Here is a 19,682-nt window from a genome sequence, read left to right on the forward strand (position 1 = left end):
CTGAGCCTATCACCTGCATTTGGGCCCTTATTCACCCTGGTGCAAAGTTCAAGTGTGATGACCATTGAAAACCTCACCAGCCTGCCTGGTGGTGTGGAAGAAAGCCCTGGTGTGTCTGTGAGTAAGACTCCATGTCCCTTTGAGAAACTCTCACTGTATAAAGCAGATGCTTGGCTCCTTGTGCCTCCTAATCCACACATTTCCTACTAATTTAGCTTTCATTCATCATTTGTAAGATATTTTTGATGTCTAAGAAGCCTGATGAGTTCCTTGAGCCCTTTCTGCTTTGTACCATGAATCTGTGTGCTCCCAGAACTGGTATCAGGAGCCAGAGAGGCTTAAGTCTGTGCTTACAGGCCTGAAGCCATGAGAACAGCCTTACAAACAGTCCCCTGCCCCAAATTGCAGGCCAATTATCATTAAGCCAGGTGGCAAGTGGGCAAGCCACTTTTCTTTACTCTTTTGGTCCTGCCTCTAAGGATGGTCCAACTCCATTGTAAAGTCAATAAATCATACTATTCATGCAATCCCTCATTCAACAACTGTTTAATGAGCACCTACTACATACCAGGCATTGTCCTAGTGTTTGACATCCAAATGTAAACGGTGATCAGTTCTTGCCCTTGAAGAACTCATATCCTAGGGTAAAAGAGGCATGCCTAAAGAGAATATTCCAAAAATACAGTCCCAATAGAATGCCAGGTATTATAGAATTAAGAAAGGACACACAATCCGGACAGGAGTGCAAGATAAGTACAGTCATGTGCTGCTTAATGGGGAAATGTTCTGAGAAATCTGCTGTTAGGTGATTTCGTCATTGTGTGAACATTGCAGAGTACACTTACACAAACCTAGACGTAACACAAGCCTACTACACACCTAGGCTATATGGTACGGCCTAGTGCCAATCTATTTTTCTCTTTAAGAAACACAAGCTTTGCTCCTAAGCCTCAGAGTTGTTTCAGCAGCTGCTGGCTGGCCCCAGGCTCTTGCTTAGGCTGTGTGGAGACCCAGGGCACCTGCTCTATAATCTCGAGTTTTGCTGCAGCTCTGCTGGCTGGCTGACAAGACGGGGGGGTTTACATACAGGTACGTTTCAAGTGTAATTCAAGGACAATTTTAAGAAAAAGTATCTTACCCTTACTATGTGAATTAGAGATGATTGTATTTGGTGCAGGCTTCAAATGCTAACTTTCTTCATCTGCCTCAAATACTAACAGATTTTTAAAATCTTTTTTTTCTGATGATAAAAATAACACCTCTATAGTAGGAAATTTAATTCCCCTAAAAAAATGTAACCGGAGCAAATGCAAGGAAAATAAAAATTATCTATATTATTACCCAAAATAGCCAATTAAATGTTTTGGATATTTGACTCTCTGACTACCTCTGATTAAGTCAAACACTGCATCGAAGTGTGTGGATATTTTAAAACCTCGTGGTAAATAATCAACAGTAGACATTCTTCTAATGACTGGACCTTCTCATTCTGCACGTTTAGGCCTCAGGGTCAAACATTGCCTAAGCTAACCATGAATTCCTTCATCCAAATAGTGGCCACCTGATTGGTTAGATCCAGCCTCTGAGGGATACAACATGTTGGCAAGTTGGCCTGGTTTACAACTTTTAGTCCCTCCAGATCCACTCTGTTCTTTGCCTATAGGGCCTTTCAGCCTCTTTTCCATAGCTACTGACACCAGGCTGAATTATGGGAGGAACATAACATCCAACCCCAGTTTGAATACTCAAAATGTTACCAACTTTTAAGATCTAGGAAAGGAGAACCCTGTTTTCCATTTCAAATGAAAGAGTCATGAAATTTTCTTATGCTATATGAGGAAAGGCGGAAGGTAGAACTTCCTTTTTTTTTTTTCCCTAAAAACTAAAAGGAAAAGCAACCTCACTATCTCCTTTCAAAGTGTGATAAAGTGCTGTATTCACTTTCTTCTTAAAAGAGGAATACCATTTATTTTTGTACTATTGTGCTAATGTGTTCTTTGTGGTCGGCATCAAAATTTTGAAAATTCACTTTAAAATTTAGCTCAAATCTTGTTTAAATTCTTTACTACTCAGAATTCAATATCACTCAACATATATCCTTCTCTAAAAGTGGCAGGGAGCTAAATGTGATCAAAGAAAGAAATGAAAATCAGCGTGCTGTGTGAGCCTTAACAGGTTTTATAAGTTCTCTGAGCCAGTTTCCTCATTGTAAAATAGGAACCATGTGGCAGTTCTAAGCCTGAGTCTTGAGAAGCCTTGGTTGCTTCCACTATGTCTCAGAACACTGCCCAGCCACCTTGTGAACAAACCAGGCTAGTTTGCTCAGGAATGAAGTGGAGACAAGTCATCCCAGTAGAGGCTATCCTAGGCCAGTCAGCCCCTAGTCAAAAAGCATCTGACCACATATGCAAGAATGAGCCCAGTCAAAGCCAGAAGAATCACCCCGCTGAGCCCAATCCAAATTATTGAGCAGTGAGTTGTGAATTAAAAAATGGTTGTTGGTTTACACCATTAAATTTTGAGGTAGCTTGTTATGCAGTAAATGCTAATTGATATACCCTTCCATATAGGCTTGTTGAGAAGTTTAAAAGATTGATATCTGTAAATTATTTATAACTGTTCCTAGTTCTATGTAAACTCTAAATGTTTGTTTTTATAATCATCATCATTAATAAAATTTCAAGATGCCCTCACAGTTCCATGATCTAATTGGAAAGAACAACAACAACAAAAATCTTTCAAATGTTGGCTTTAGTAGGGTATTTTGACTTATATATCAGCTCAAATCCAACAGTAATCAAATTAGTAGATTTCTCTGCATTGATATTTTTGTTGTAATACTAATAGTACCCAGAGTGACTGGAATCTTTTGGCATATGAACAAGAATTTTTGCTGAGTGGAAAGGTTTTAACCTTACAAGTACTTACTCTTTTGCCAGGGAAATTATAATTGTTCAAACTTTTAAAAAACAAGTATCATTTTGATTTTCTTAGACCTCCCTGATTAGAAATGTATTGTGTTGAGACCAGATATGTCATAAGCAAAATCTATACATTTCACTATGTATGCTGGAAATCAGCTGAGTCATCCAAGGTAAAGTTGAATATAATTTCAGGACTGAAAAATAGCTCTTGTTCTTTCCTGTGGTAACAAGTACTTAATATATATTTATATTTTAGTATAACTATTCATAATGTTAGAGCATAAAAATTACTATTTTTATGAATGTAAGTTTCCTACAACTTGTTGGAATTGATTTTCTATGATTATCTGTATAACAGAAAAATCTAAAGAGTAGCAAACCAGCTCAAGAAATTGCACACCAGAGGCTGCATTTTCATAAATTCTGGAGACTAGAGACATACTCTCTGCTCGTCTTTAGACAATGGCTGCCAGAATACATCTCATTTGCCAAGTCATTCATTATAATTTTTTCCAATCATCATGTGTAAGTAAGGCAAACCTCACTTTATAAATAATAAGACCTTACAATTGTCTCATGGTTTTTGGTTTACAAACTACTTGTATATATCATGTTATTGTCATTTTAATCCACTAACTATAGGTATATCAGACATACATTAATAGTGAATATTTCCATTTCTAAAGCAAATGAGAGACAGAATTGGTACACTAAAGGTCACCTCCTTGGTAAATGGGATCATTACTTTCAAACCCCGATTTTCTGATTCAAAGTGTTAGGCTCTCTTCATAGTGTATCATCTGGATCTCTATATATCATCTGCTATTGAATGATGAAAAGGCATGGCCAAAGAACAGTGAAATGCATCTAATTTTGAATCCTGGCTTTACCATGTATTAGTTATGTAACCTTGGACAAATTATTTAACCTTTCTGAACTGTGTGTGTGTGTGTGTGTGTGTGTGTATTTTTTCTATACCATATGGAATTTTAGTTATAATTAAATAATCCATGTAAATTGCTTAGCATTAGAAGTGTTTAATAAATGTTAATTGCCATTACTATTTTGATATTAGCACTGCTATTATTAGCCTGATAGTAGGCTGAGGTAGTTAGAGTCCCACTTGACATTTTAGGGTCTGAGATTGTTCTTAGAATTCTTGTTGGGATGACAATTTCCCACATTTTTTTGATTTGATGTACAATTCCACCTCAAAGTGGACTGGACAAAGATGAGACTTAACATAGTTTGTGTTTACTATCTTTTGTAGTTGGGTCTATGGGGAATGTGGGAGCAGTAAAGGAGTGATGCATAGATATTTTTCTCCCAGCTGCAACTGTTTAATCACATGAAATATTCATTTTTAGTGGACATATATTGGTGATAGAAAGGAATACAGGGTAAATTTAATCCATTCTTAGACCCCCTCCACAGGCTATTGGGTTTGATAGTAACCCATCATAATGCAACCAAAAGACAGCATCAGCAGAGGTCTCTGAGGTGGACATTTCCCATTGAAAATCGTTCTGTAGTTTCTAAGCAATGAAAGAAGATAGTACTTGTGTTTGTTTGATCTCCACCCTACTGCCCCTTTTCCTCCTACACCTACATAGATTTAACTATTGCTGTTTATTCTCATCTTAAAAAATCCTTAATTTTCAACTAGAAATGCTTGTGAGTTCCTATAGACACAGGGCGTGAGTGGGGGTGAGTGGGTTGGGGGTGGTTATGTGTGCTCTTTTCTCTTAGCCTAGAATACTCACCCCATTCTACTGTCTAGCTATTTTCATCTTATTCTTTAAGACTTATTTCAGGCATCCCCTTCTCTAGAACTTTTTTGGGACATCATCTCTGTCCCCTGTGCTCTCTCTATCCCAGCTGGGGTTAGAATGTCCCTTTTGATATTATCATAATTCTTCACACATTTTTCTACCTTGCCCCTCACATGATGTTAAATTAATTATCTGTTTATGTATGTATTTCCTCAACTGAGCTGTGAGACCTTTGAACACAGCAACTATGCCTTCTTCACCTTTGTAAACTGCTATAATACTAGCAGTGTGCCTAGCACAGAGTAAGTGTTCAATAAATAATCATTAAGTGAATAAACTTAATTGTTGGACTATTTCCTTGCCTGCACTAATTACTGACAGTTTTCTTTGAGTAGCACCTTTGAACTAATTACTTTAATATCTATCTCACTTCTTTATTCTCTTTCCAAAGAGTATATTGTGAATTTCTAGCTTATAACTCATATTAGTCACAAACTTTATGAGCCTCCATTGCACCATTTTGGCTATTGTTCCTAGGAAATAAAATTTTAAAAAAATGTATAAATAAAACAAAGGAACACACATGAAAACTGTATGTATTAATAAACTTTATGTACATTTATTCAGGTCATTAAATATAGATACATGTATTTGGGTGTAATATGTATCTCGTGCATAATGTACACACATTAATATATATATGTGTACCTATATATGAATCTATGTTGCATCTATTTATCAATTTCTCATCAATATTCTGAAACTAATGGCTATGGCTTTTGGTGTTTGAGAAAGTCCCTATGTCCCTTTGTCTTTGGTCTTACTGAATCTTTCTGTGAGAGCTTCAGTGGCTCAGTCACTCAAAGCCACAGCTGTTTTGGCCTGTCTGCTTCCTTCCAGGGCCCAGGGTCTCTCTGAGATTTAGCTATTAAGGCGCTCAAGACTTCTGAACCTCCAACCTCAGCAAGAGGCCTGCTAAGCTATTGTTATTTTCTCTTCTAAAGAAGAAAAAAGAACAGAAAAACCAACAATCTCTTCCTACCCACAGGTATTCAAAGCACTTTGCATGAAAAAGAGAAAGTTAGGAAGACTCCGGAGCACTAGGAACTCACAGGTCTGCATCTGCTGCTGTTCCAGCCATATTTTCCAAGGACCGCTGCTTTGAAGGAAGGAAACTCTAGGGTCAGACTCCCAGTGAATGGGCTGAGGCAAGGGTGGGAGTTCACCTTTCTTGTCAAAGGAAGCCCATCAAACCTCATTGAGGTGTTTTCCTAATTCTAAGAACCTTTGGTTCCAGGTTTTAATGAGGCTATTTTCCCAGAAGGCAGAAACCATTGCCATCAGTTTCTGCTTGAAAAACCTTTTCTATTTCATTCTTACTATGTGTGTATGTACAACACTAAAGCTAGTGATGGGCATGTTAAAAATGTTGAATTAAATCAAATAAAAAATGGAATTGTTCAATTTGGGAACTATGGGGAGCAGAAAATAACATCGAACTGAAAATTTTCTTCTTAAAACTTCATAGATGTGGACTACATTTTTTAGAGGAACAGAGAAGACAATAGGTTGGTGACAGGGCCTGTGCTGTGTCAGTTGTGTGCAGGCTGATGTGCGGACCATGACCCCGGACGAGGTTTGGGCTCACACAAGCGGTGGCCACGGACGCAGGGACCCTGGCCCCAGACATAACAAACCTTGACTCCAGAGCCTGCTGTGTAGGCGCCGGGCTCTGGTGACATAAGCTCTTTACGTAAATGTGATTCACAGCCGCAGGAGGGAGCATGCGCACTTCCGTGCACTCTCCTCCCCCAAAACCTCTATATAATGGTTGCCATTGCTGAATGAAGCTGCTAGCTGTTCCCTCCTCACGTCGGCTCCCTGTGCTTTCTTTTTCCTGGGCATCTCACAGCTGAAAGCCCCCTCCTCCCCCGCACCCAGGCAATGACACTTGGCGTAGTTCTCGGCAGGATCATCATGGCGTTGAGGTGAGACTGCCCCTTCCGCCCCAGTAGAGGAGCCACCCCAGGTAGACAGGATGTGGCCCCAGGTATCCCTCTGGTATCCGGTCACGGCGTACCTGCTGGTGTGGACTCCACTGGAAGACTGGGACGCCGTGCGCGCCTGACCGGAAAACGTTGGGGAAGCGCTGGAAGCTCGAGTCCACCAGCTGGAGGAGAAGCTCCGTGGAGTTGGGTCTGAGGCAAAAGCCCCTCCGGAGTCCCCGGCAGAGGACGCAGGTGAGATGAAAGCCGCCCCTCACCCCAGGTTTAACCCATCATGCATCAGAAGGTGAAACATGAACAGCCTTTGGGTCCAGGGAGAGCAGCTGCCAGCAACCCAGCGGTGGCTGAGTTCACAACTTATACTCCCTACACTCCCACTGAGTTATGGGAATTGGGAAAGCAGTTCCAGCAAAGCCCCAAGGAGAAGTCCCGAAAGGTACAACCCATGACCCTCCAAGAATACACACGACCACCCGAGGCTAGCTCCTTCTGGTTTGACTAGGGGAGACGCCAAGATACCTGGTTGAAGGGGACGACTGGGGACTGGAGGCCCCACGTGAAACTGTGCATACAGTGGTCCCTGTGTTAACTGTTGTCTGTGAGCTTTTTGCTCCCTCACATGAGAGACTACATGTGGGATGATGGTTAGCTGAGGGTTAAGAAAATTCTTGGTTTGGGGTTGAGAGAACTCCCCCCTCATCTCATTCCCGGCAGGGGAGATATGAGATGATAGTGTTTTCTCTCTGTGTTGCCCGCAGCAGCAGATAAAATTAAAAAGTAGGCTTGTTGCCAAGCTTCAAAAGGTGTCGTATGTCTGGACTGAACTGGTCCTGGTTGACACCAGTGCTGACTACAGCCTTGTTTATGGGAACCCAGAGCAGTACCCTGGACCAGTAACCTGCATTGATGGTTATGGGAAAAAGACTGTGAAAGTGCCAGCTGTCTCCTTACCACTGGGTATAGGTAGACTGCCCCCCGACCCCCACCATGGTGTATGTCTCCCCTATACCTAAGTACCTTCTAGGGGTGGACTTGTTGTATGGCCTCATCTTACGGAACTGTGGTCAGAGAATTCTGCCTCCGGGTCCGGGTGGTGAAGGCGGTGATAAGCGGGCATGCTCACCAACCCCCTCAAGTGTTGCCATAGCCCTGGTACATAGGTACAGTATGACAGTACCACCTGCCAGGGGGGCATAAAAAGATTGGGCGTACTATTTTGAAGTTGGAGGAGGCAGGTGTCATATGGTCCACCCACAACTCCCCGGTCTGGCCTGTACGGAAACCAGGCGGTTCCTGGAGAATGACAGTGGACTACCGGGAGCTGAACAAGGTGGCTCCCCTGCTGTATGCCGCTGTTCCAAACATCACAGAGTTGATAGATCGCCTCTTGCAGGAACTAGGATGGTTCCACTATGTGGTAGATTTGGCTGACGCCTTCTTCTCCATTGACATTGACACTGCCAGCCAAGAACAGTTTGCCTTCACCTGGGAAGGCAGACAATAGCCCTTCCAGGTGTTGCCACAAGGCTACCTGCACAGCCCGACCCTTTGCCATGGGCTGGTAGAGCAGGATTTAGCTACATGGACCAAGCCTCTGACCATGCCCTTGTTTCATTATATAGATGATATAAGGTTAACCTCTAGTTCTCTTGCAGATTTAGAAACTACTGCCATTAGGGCATCTCTGAGACACCCTAATGGGTTGGGGGTGGGTGTCAACGACGACAAGGTCCAGGGCCCTGGCTATTCTCTGTCAAATTCTTGGGAGTTATCTGATCGGGTAAGACCAAAGTTATGCCGGCAGGCAGACGGGTTGCTGACCCCGCCCTTCCGTACCTACTGACAGTTCAGGTACAAGAAGAAGGCTTTGGTTGGGGTTTACGGTGGACCCATGGACCTGAAAGTTGCCCTTGGGTTTATGGTCTCAGCCCTGGAAAGGAGCTGAGCAGCGATACTCGCTAATTGGGAACAATTAGTGGCCATTTATGCAGCTCTAAAGCCTGTGAGGCCATCACAGGTCCTGCACCTGTAACGGTGCAGTCCACATATCCAGTCAAAGATTGGCTGCAGTCATGGCTCAGGGCACCCCAGAAGGGGTGGCCCAAACTTTCACACTGGCCAAGTGGGGAATATATATAGAGCAACTCCAGTCTGCTGTCCCAACAGCTCCACGAGCTGTTGGGCCTGGTAGCCTTCCAGGCAGACAAGGAAGAAGCACTTCCTGAGTACCCTGTAGAGGCGACCAGTCCATACAGGAAAGGAAAGCCACCTGTCCCTGGCAGGGCATGGTATATGGATGGCTCCTGTTGGGGCCAGCCTCTCACATGGACTGCAGTGGGGTTAAAACCAGAGTTGAAAGAGTTCTGGTATGAAACTGGCCCAGGACAGAGTAGCCAGTGGGCCGAGCTTAGGGATTTTGGGTTAGTGCTCATGCACGAAGCAGGTGATGTACATGTTTGTACTGAAAGGTGGTTTTGCAGAACAGGATGGCCCTAGACCTGTTAACTGCTGCACAAGGGGGGACATGTGCCCTCTTGCACATTAAATGCTGTGTTTACATCTCGGACCACCAACAAAAGGTACAGAAGGACTTGCAGGAGATAGATACCAAGGTTTCAGCCATCCAGGCCCTGCATGACAAGCTTGTTTTACGTTGGTGGAACTCTCTTGGCTCTTCATGGTGATAGGCAGGCCTCATCTTGCCAGGAATTACCATCAGCCTAATGGTCCTCTATTGCTCTGTGTATTACTGTTGTAGCCTTTGTGCACAGGGACATGCTCTTTGGGTCAACTCCCAAACCATCACTCTTCACGGGGTGGACTGACAGGGCCTGTGCTGTGTCAGTTGTATGCAGGCTGGCGTACGGACCCTGACCCCAGACGAGGTTTGGGTTCACACAATTGGCAGCCGCAGATGTACGGACCCTGGCCACAGACATAACAAACCTTGACTCCGGAGCCTGCTGCATGGGCGCCGGGCTCTGCTGACATAAGCTCTTTACGTAAGCATGATTCACAGCCACAGGAGGGAGCATGCACACTTCCGTGCACTCTCCTCCCCCAAACCTCTATATAATGTTTGCTATTGCTGAATAAAGCTGCTAGCTGGTTCCTCCTCATGTTGGCTCACGTGATTTCTTTTCCTTGGGCATCTCACTGTCAAAAGCCCCCCGGCAGTCCCCCGGCGATGACAGTTGGCTAAGAGAAAAACCCTGAAAAGGATTCCACTGAAGATTGAATGCCTGGACTTGAACCTCAACAGAGGATTGCTAACTGTTCCCCAGAGATTAATCCTATCTTCTGGAATAATAATTCTGAATCAATTTGAAGAATTATATTGTGTATTTTTTTTCTTTCAACCTCAAGTCTTAAGCTCCACGACCATCTTACAATAGAAACCATTGAATGCATGCATCATTTTCAAGAAAATGATATTTCCTGAGATGGGGTAGGGGCAGAAGAGACTAATGAGAAAATGGAACAAATAATTTCCATTTCAAACCCCTTTTCTTATAGAGCAAATTTGGGAAGCTAGTTCACAAGATTCATGATTTCTACCCGCTTTCTCTGTTCTGGCCAATGTCACCATGATTCTCTGATCAGAGAAGAGAAAGCACTTGACATCTAAAGGAATACAGTGTTCTGCACCATATTTTCAATTCTGAATCGTTTCACCTGCCCCAGGCTTGGGTCTCCCCTTTAGATGTGCCTGTGAGAGTGGCTTCAGCTCTCTAACAGTGGGTCCCTGCTCACCTGCCCAGTGAGACCAGCACGTTAGCGGTCCAGCATGAGTCACAGGGGAGATTCTATAAACTTGTCAGCAGTCTGTCGTTATTCTCATTCTTGTGATTCCAGATCTAAAGATGTATCTTTGTTGATCATTCTTGATGTGTTGATGAATGCTGCACATCTCTAGATACTTTCCAGACTATCCCAAATCATTTTTATTGCCAAAACACAGGACCTCAAGACACCTTTTTCAAATACATTTTCTTTCATTTTATAAGTCCTTGAGTATTTCCAGGAAAATATGATCCATGTGTTTCTGTTTTGTGTCCACTTACCTCATCCTACTGTTTAGCAAGAAAAATTGGTATTACCCAAGAAGTCTCATAATCCTTCTTTCCTTTCCATTGGGGGAAAGGATGGCCACAGACTTAACCAAGTTCAAGTCTGGCTAGAGACTCAAAGCCACAGGCATTTAACTTTGCAAATACTATTTTCCTCTTTCTAATCAAAGAAGCCAGGGAAGGCAAAAGCATTTTAATAGCAGAATGGACAAAGCAGAAGTACCCAAGTAAATTAGCCATCACACAATTTATATTCTGTTGACTATGTTTCCTTGAGTACTTAAAATGTTCTTATCCTCTAATCCCACAATTCTACTTCTAGGACATTGTCCCAAGGGCATAGCCAGAGATACACCAGCAAATTAATGAATGTAGTAATATCATTTATCATAGTGGAAAATTTTAACTTATCTGAAACAAAATATCCAACAATATGTTATAGATAAAACAAATTATAGCATATCTAAAACATGAAATACTCTGCAGCTGTTAATAAATATTTAGTCAAAGAATATTAAGTGACATAGGAAAATGTTAATAACATATTAGGTAATGAGGTTAAGTTACACAAAAGTGGCATGAAAGTTATTTAAAAATTAATGAGAGAGAACAAACTGAGGGACTGTGTCTTCCATTGCCATCTGTAGGATATTTGATCCAGAATGGGAATTTCCCTCCATGTCCCAAGAGTGTAGGCGAAGTTCAGAAGAGGACTGAGGCTGTGGCCTTTGAGGAGAAAAGAATGTTGGCTCTCCTGGAAAAACTGAAGGCCCTGGAACTAGAAGGGGCTAGAGGGTTGCAAGTTTCAATAGAGAACTGAAGCCCAGGATCTTGCTGATCTGCAGCTCTCAGCAGGAGGAGCCAAGTGACAAAGGTGACTCATGGGGTCCCTCAAGCATTATAATTAAGTGCTATGGTTTATCATGATCTCTACCCCACCCTCTACTAGAAAATTCCCACTAAGGTAAAAACACATTCTGGTATCTCTCAGCTTAGAGCAGTCTTCCTTAACCCCATATGTCTCCTCACTTGCCTCCTCATTTCTAAAAGTGGACTGCCTCCCCTGCCTTGATGTCGTGTACTCTTCAATCCATTGCTATCTGTGGTGCCCACCACAGTGGTACAGAGAATAAGGGACTGCTCTGATCACCTCACCCAAGATCTCTTCGTTCCCTTTCTTTATGGCTCCATGCCTGTCTGCCTCATTCAAGGCCATCAACCAGGCAAGCCCTCTGGAAACATCAACTGCTCTGAGCTTCCAGGACACTTCGTTCTCCTGGTTTTCTGCTATCTCACTGGGCATTCCTACCCTTCCTGCTGAGCTGGTTCCTCTTCATCAAATTCGAAATGTGGATGTACTAAGGACTCAATCTGCCTCTCCGTCCTCTCTCTGCCTTCCTTCCTTGGGTAATATCATCCATTTCCAGAAATTTAAATACCATTTTTGTTCAAGACCATTTTCTTACCTGTGTAGGTCTAGTTATCCTGACTGTTGGACCTTTATTCCATTTCACATAAAGTGTATTAAAATGCACCTACAGTTCAAAGTAAATGTTTTTGAAGGAGAGGGAGTGCCTTTTGTAATTATGCAAAATATGTGCGAAGTAAAAATTGCCATTCTAACCCTTTTTTAAGTGTACAATCCAATGGCATTGATTACGTTCAAATGTTGTACAACCATCAGCACTATTTTTCCAAAATGTTTCATCATGCCAAACAGAAATTGTGAAACTATTAAAAAACCCTCCCAGTTTCCCCCTCCTCCTACCCCTGTAACCTCTAATCTACTTTCTGTCTCTATGAATTTGATTATTTTAGATTAAAGGTGATTTTTTTTTTTTGCTGTTAAAAAAGAATTTTATAATTTTACTTTTTTTTTTTTTTAAAGATTTTTATTGGGGAATTGAGGGATGGGAACAGCACTGGGGAATTGGGGGAAGGAGAACAGACAAGTTGCTGTCCTTTTGTTCTTCAGCCTAGTTGTGGAGGACATTGCTTCACTGGCACAAGTTGGCACCATCATTGCGCTCTTCCTGGACAAGGTAGATCAGTCGCTGGCTTCTGGACGGCGGCTGCTGGCCGTTCACGCTGGCTGCTGGCTACACACGGTAGCCCATGGCAGTCCACTGCAGCAGGGGCTGCAGCCTACGCCGTCGCCAGCGACTCACGGAAGCCCAGCTCTAGGTTGAGCTGTTGTTCAGCATATTAGCTGTGGAGGGCAGTGTCACTGGCCCTCATGTGGGATCTGAACTGGTGCCCTCTGGCGTCTCAAGCCAGCTCTTAACCAATGCGCCACTCGGCCGGCCCTATAATTTTACTTTTGAAACTGTTTGGATAAAGCATTTAATTTAAAATTGGTTCTCATTTTCCAGCCACTAACAAGCATACCCAGGAATTCTTGTAAAGTGAGAAAATCTAATTCCCACATTATTTTTAAACAGTAGATATTTATTGTATACCAAAATTTGAGAATTATTAAAAATGGTGTAAAACTACAGTTTGTAGACATTGAATACATTATTCATTAATTTTGATTTTTTCTTTTACATTTTGAATTTTTTTGAAGTAATTTTAGACTCAAAGTTGCAAAATTAGTCAGAGTCTCACGTACCCTTCACCTAGCTTCCCCCAGTGATACATCTTCCGTAACCATAGTTCATTACTCATTATCAATGATCAAAACTTTATTTTAATTTCACCAGTTTTTACATGCACCGATTGTGGGTATTTGTGTTTATAGGTTCATGTAACTGCCACAGTCATGATATAGAACCATTCCATCAGGACAAAGAAACTCTCTCATGCTGTCCATTTACAGTCACAACCCCCCCCCCCCCCCCGCCGCCCCAATCTGGTTGCCTAATCTCTGGTAACCACTGATCTGTCCTCGTTTTCTATGATTAAGTCATTTTGAGAAAGTTATATGAAAAGAATCCCACCTTTTGAGTTGGGTTTGTTTCACTCAGAGTCTTTTTCCCCACCCTCATCTTTCAATAACCCAATAACCCTGCTCTTCACGACCTGCTCTCCAAAGTGATCTTCATGACCAAGTAGATTTAGTGGGTAGAGAATTGTATCTCAACAGGACTTAAATGAGAAATTTTCTGTGTGTCAGTGATTTGGTTTATTAGAAAAACAGGTGACAGACTCAATATTATGTGAGAGGTGAAATCTAGCATGAAAATTTTCTAATCATTTGGCTTTAACTCCTTACATAGATATCCTCAGGAAATTAAAATAAAAAATAAATGTAAACAAAACCCCACATCCTTTTGCCTTTGTTTCTGTCCCCATATCCACTCCTCCCATCTTCAGCCAAGCCACCATCCCCTCTTACATGGCCTCTTATAACTCTCCCCTCTGCTTCCACTCTCAGCCTTCTAAAATTCACTTCCAGCAGCAGCTCATGGTTCATACATGTATGAAGAATTTCATAGTATTTATCTTGTTGATTTATAGTCATTTATTGTTTATTTATGTCTTCTATAAAATCACCCTGATGACAGCAATTTCCTTCTGTCCCTAGCTCCTTGGACACTTGGCACAGCTTATGATCTCAGTAAATATTTATTGATCAAATGAATGACTCAATGAACATTCATGTGGCTGAAAAACTGCCCGCACAATGGAGTAAGCAAGACAGCTGTCCTTACTTCACTACACAATTGCTCAGAGACTGCAGGAGAAAATTGAGAACTACTATAGCAGTTGGGGATATGCAACCACCAGGATGTTGATGATTTAAAAAACCCATAGACATATTGAGTTCAAAATCTCAATACTTTGGAAAATGCTGTTGGACCTTGCACAGGCACAGAGGTTTAGATGTTGGCTTTCACCTGAACTGCATTGCAGCAAGATCTCTCTCCCTGTTGCTCTTTTTTATTTCTTATATATGTAGTAATCAGCCACTCATAAACTGGAACACATGCCAGTGGGAAGCACACGGCAAAGAGAGGCAAGTTTCATGCCAGTGCCGTGGAGGAACCACTCCAAATCAACTCAAGTTTGTAGGTTCACCTGTGGCGCGGGATGCGGTACTCTATTTGGCTCTAACATCCTGATGGTGAGACCAGCCATCTCAACTGAATTGAATAGTTTCTGTTCCAGCAAGAAATTTATTGACGGAGGAGAGGGGGAGGGGTTGATAGTTGGCAGTTGGGATCAACAAGCAAAACCAATTCGATTTTTGTAGAAAAAAAGATTTTTCACAGTAAAGAAATTAAATCCTTCTTCCTTCAAAGAAGAGAAGTCAAATGAGAGTTTTGGCTCTTAATTGAGAAAAAAATATTTTCCCAATAAAATATTGCTGTATCATCCTGATAAGACCTGGGCTGGTCTTTGGTGTTAATGAGCGATCTGGCCACCCAGGTAAGAAGAATAAAGCTACTTAAACAAAAACGTGCGTTCCAATACTGAGCAGGAGTTCCTTGTGGTGTAGGCTGAGAGAAGTCTCAAGGATGCGTATCTCTGTTCCTAGGGCATCGTAGCACCTGTGCAACCTAAGCCATCAGAGGAAGCCAGTTTACCTAATTAGGCATCATAATCACCTGGAGAACAGGAACTGGGGAAATGGCCACCAAGGCAAGGAGAGTAAGATCCAGAGAGAGAATGCCTCTTCCTTCACTTTGGGCATTTATTTTTTCATCTATCAAATATTGACTGTACCATCTATGAGAGTGAAGGGAAGTGGACCAGGTACTGTGGGGAATTCCATGATGAACTGAGATACAGTTCCTGTCCTGAAGAAACTTACCATCTAAGTACAGAAGAGAAAAACGTGCATAGACAACTCTAAGACCACACGGAAAATAGCCTAATGACAGTTACAGGTAAGATGTTATGAAAGTCTGGAAAAGATAGAACTTAGTTTACTTGGTTGAGGTAGGAAATGACTAAAAGGGTGTCATCAAGAAAATTACTTGTGGAAGAGGTGACATCTGTAAGGGAACTTGCAAGATGAGTGGGGTTTGGTCAAGAGGATACCAGACCAAAGGGGAATTTGTTGGGGTGGAGGCATCCACAAACTCATCAGCAGAGGAACATTTCCCTAAGAAGGCAGCAGAGGAAATGGAGAAAATTTATTTGATCTGTCCTGAAAAAAGCAGAGAAGCTGTAGTCAAAGGCACACTTGTTTGATCCATAATCAGCTATGATATCAGCCTTGATTCACAATATCCAGAGCAAGACTATATATGAAACCCAAAAGTTCAGTCCAGCAAAATAAAGCTCAAAATAATCAAAGAAACAAACCAGTAAATACAATAGTTTCCCCTTGTCTGTAGGGGATATGTTCCAATGCCCCCAGTGGATGCCTGAAACTGTGGATAGTACCGAACCCTATATACAGAAGGTGCCAAAAAATGTATACACATTTTAAGAAAGGAAAAAAGCTGCATTAAAATTGTAATACTGAATATATACTGATAACAAAAGATGAATACAAGTCATGTGTATACATTTTTTTGGCACCCCCGTATATGTATATATACTATGTTTTTTCTTATACATATATACCTATGATAAAGTTTAATTTATAAATCAGGCAATTTCAAGGAAAGAAGATTTGTTTTACCCATAGATCTTAGCAACGTCAGCATATGCTTTTTTTTTTCTTCTTTCCTAACTAAGTCGAGAACTTTCACCTTTTCTTTTTTTTTAAAGATTTTTATTGGGGAATTGGGGGAAGGGGAACAGACAAGTTGCTATCCTTTCGTTCTTCAGTCTAGTTGTGGATAACGTTGCTTCACTGGCCCAAGTTAGCACCATCATTGCGCGCTTCCCGGGCGAGGCAGAGCAGTTGCCGGCTTCTGGACGGCCACTCACTGCGGCTGCTGGCCACTCACGCTGGCTGCTGGCTACACACGGTAGCCCATGGCAACCCACTGCCTACGCTGTTGCCGGCAACTCACGGCAGCCCAACTCCAGGTTGAGCTGTAGTTCAGCATCTTAGCTGTAGAGGGCAGTGTCACAGGCCCTTATATGTGGGATCCGAACTGGGGCCCTCTGGCGTCCCAAACCAGCTCTTAACCAACGCGCCACTTGGCCGGCCCTCACCTTTTCCTTAAAGGAAATATTTATGGCTTCTCTTTGGCCTCCAAATTGCCAGTGTCACTAGTCTTGCACTTTGGGGCCATTAAGTAAAATAAGGGTGACCTGAACACTAGCCCTGTGATACCATGACTGTCAATCAGATCGTGGAATTGGCTACTAAGTGACTAAGGGGCAGCGAGCTTTTACAGCATGGAGACACTGGACAGAGGGAGGACTTATATCTCAGGTGGAAGGAGCGGGACGGTGTATAATTTCATCATGCTACTCAGACGGTGCGCAAAGTAAAACTTATGAATTGTTTATTTCTGGGATTTTCCATGTCTCCGAAAGCAAAACCATGGATAAGGGTGGGGCTACTGTCCCCTGAAGAGGTTTGCATTCCAGGCTCAAAAATGCCTCAAACTAGGTGTGGGTTCAAGGCAACTTTACTGCTTCATTCCTCTGTGACTTTTTAAAAGCTACCTCACTGGCTTGCTTCTCCTTTTTTTTTTATTGGGGAATTGGGGGGATGGGAACAGTGCTGGGGAATTGGGGGAAGGGGAACAGACAAGTTGCTGTCGTTTTTGTTCTTCAGTCTAGTTGTGGAGGACGTTGCTTCACTGGCGCAAGTTGGCACCATCATTGTGCTCTTCCCGAGCGAGGCAGATCAGTCGCCGGCTTCTGGACTGCCGCTCACGGCAGCTGCTGGCTGCTCACGGCAGCTGCTGGCTGCTCACGCTGGCTGCTGGCCACATACGGTAGCCCATGGCAACCTACTGCCACAGGGGCTGCAGCCTCCGCCGTCGCCAGCGACTCACGGCTGCCCAGCTCCAGGTTGAGCTGTTGTTCAGCATCTTAGCTGTAGAGGGCAGTGTCACTGGCCCTCATATGTGGGATCCGAACCGGGGCCCTCTGGTGTCCCAAGCCAGTTCTTAACCATCGCGCCACTCGGCCGGCCCACTGGCTTGCTTCTCCTGAATGATAAATGAGATTAATTAAAATTCAACTTTGGGAACATCCTAGAGAACTTAGAGGAAGAAATTCATAGTGGCTAAGGGCATTGGCTTTTGGAGTCAGTTTGTCCATATTTTAATTATAACTCCTCCTCCTACTCACTGTGTAAACTTGGACAGATGACTTAACCTTTCTAAGCTCATTTCTTCATCTCTAAAAGTGGGGATAATAACAGTGTATACTTCATGGGCTTAATGTTTAAAGATTAAATAAGAACATTTGTATAAAGACTTGATCCAATTTGGGCACTTAATAAGTTAGCTGTATTATGAATGAGTGAATAGTAGCCCCTAGTCATGAAGTTGATGCTGCATTAAATACTAGATTACATTAAATATTAAATACTAAATTATAGACAAAAAAGGCCTGTGATGAGGGTACCTAATGGATTTAAGAGATCTAAGACATCAAGGCATCATTTGATGATTTAGAATATAGAATAAATCAGCATAAAAATGATCAAAATGTGTTAGCCTGAGTTTTTCCAGCTGAGTGAAGAGCCAGGAGAGATGATATTTAGAGATGAACTAGAAAATACTGCTCAACTAGAAAATTCTAAGTAGAATCCATTCTGTGTCTCCCCCTCACCCCCTCACCCCTCCGTCAACATTCTGGAAAATGGTCCCTTCCTATGTTGAAGTTTGGGCCATAAAAAGACTCTCCATGAATAATCATTTCACTCGTCACTGGAAGCAGTTCTTCCAGTATTGCCAATGGAGTTTCACTATTTTTGTCTTTCAAATAAAATAAAAAGCTCCCAGGGCTCATTTGTCTTAACGTTTCTCCCCTGTTGTGTGTGTGTGTGTGTGTGTGTGTGTGTGTGTGTGTGTGTGTGTGTGTGTGTTTTCTTTTTTTCATCCATTGAATGGAAAGGTGTCCATTGAATATTCAGGTAGACTATTCATGCACTGGGTTCTTGGAAAATAAACTTTCAAGCCTTTTGTACCTCCCCAAAACTGGGTCACTATAGCAATACTCTATTTCATTGGAATTTTAACACCTTCATTGAAAACAAGAATTTAAGCAACTTCACACAAGGTATTTTAACCTATAAATGTCTCGCCCAACACTCTCCTCAGAGTTCACGTTCTTTTGCCTACAGGGCTGGGATAAAATATACAGTTTATCCAGGAAGGGCCATGCCAAATGGACACATAGCACTTTGTTTAAAAAGCAGATATCTTATTACTTACAACCCTCACCTCTGGTCCAGCCTAATGCCATAATTACTCTCTTCAATTTCCCTTTATTTAACATCATCCATCCTGTCTTCTTTTGTTACCACTACTAAACTAACTAAACAGACTAAATACAATACTGAGGGCTAAAGGAGGCATGAATCCAACTTGTGAAATCCTGTTTTTAATTTAGGAGTATGGGGCCAGTTTCCTAGAAATTGCCACATTTTAAAGAAAATGAATTTTCTTTCTTTATGTCAAGAGATGGCTGACCTAATTAAATTTGGTTTAATCTAATAATGAGTTGTGTTAATGCTGTATTCAAAATAAACATTTTGGTCCCAAATCCAAAGTTTAATCATCAGATGTGTATTCTTGCTAGTTTAAATAAAAAAAATTAATAAACTTTCGAGTTTCTGTAAGAATTTTCTCCACTCTCATAGAGACCTGTTAGAAGGTATGAAGATGAACAGAAACAAAATTACATTGGCCATCAGTAGATCACTATGAATCATTTTTCCTTCTAAAAGATATGAAAATTTGAAAAAAAAATTCTGGGAAATTAGGGAGCTTCATAAATATAAGCTCCCGGAAGGTAAGTGGCATGATTCACTTTTGCATGTCTAGTGCTTCACAGAGCTGGTGCTCAATAAGGAGTGTTGAATGGATGTGAACTTCAACTTTG

Source organism: Hipposideros armiger, unplaced genomic scaffold (assembly GCF_001890085.2).
Source record: "Hipposideros armiger isolate ML-2016 unplaced genomic scaffold, ASM189008v1 scaffold_221, whole genome shotgun sequence".
NCBI lineage: Eukaryota > Metazoa > Chordata > Mammalia > Chiroptera > Hipposideridae > Hipposideros > Hipposideros armiger.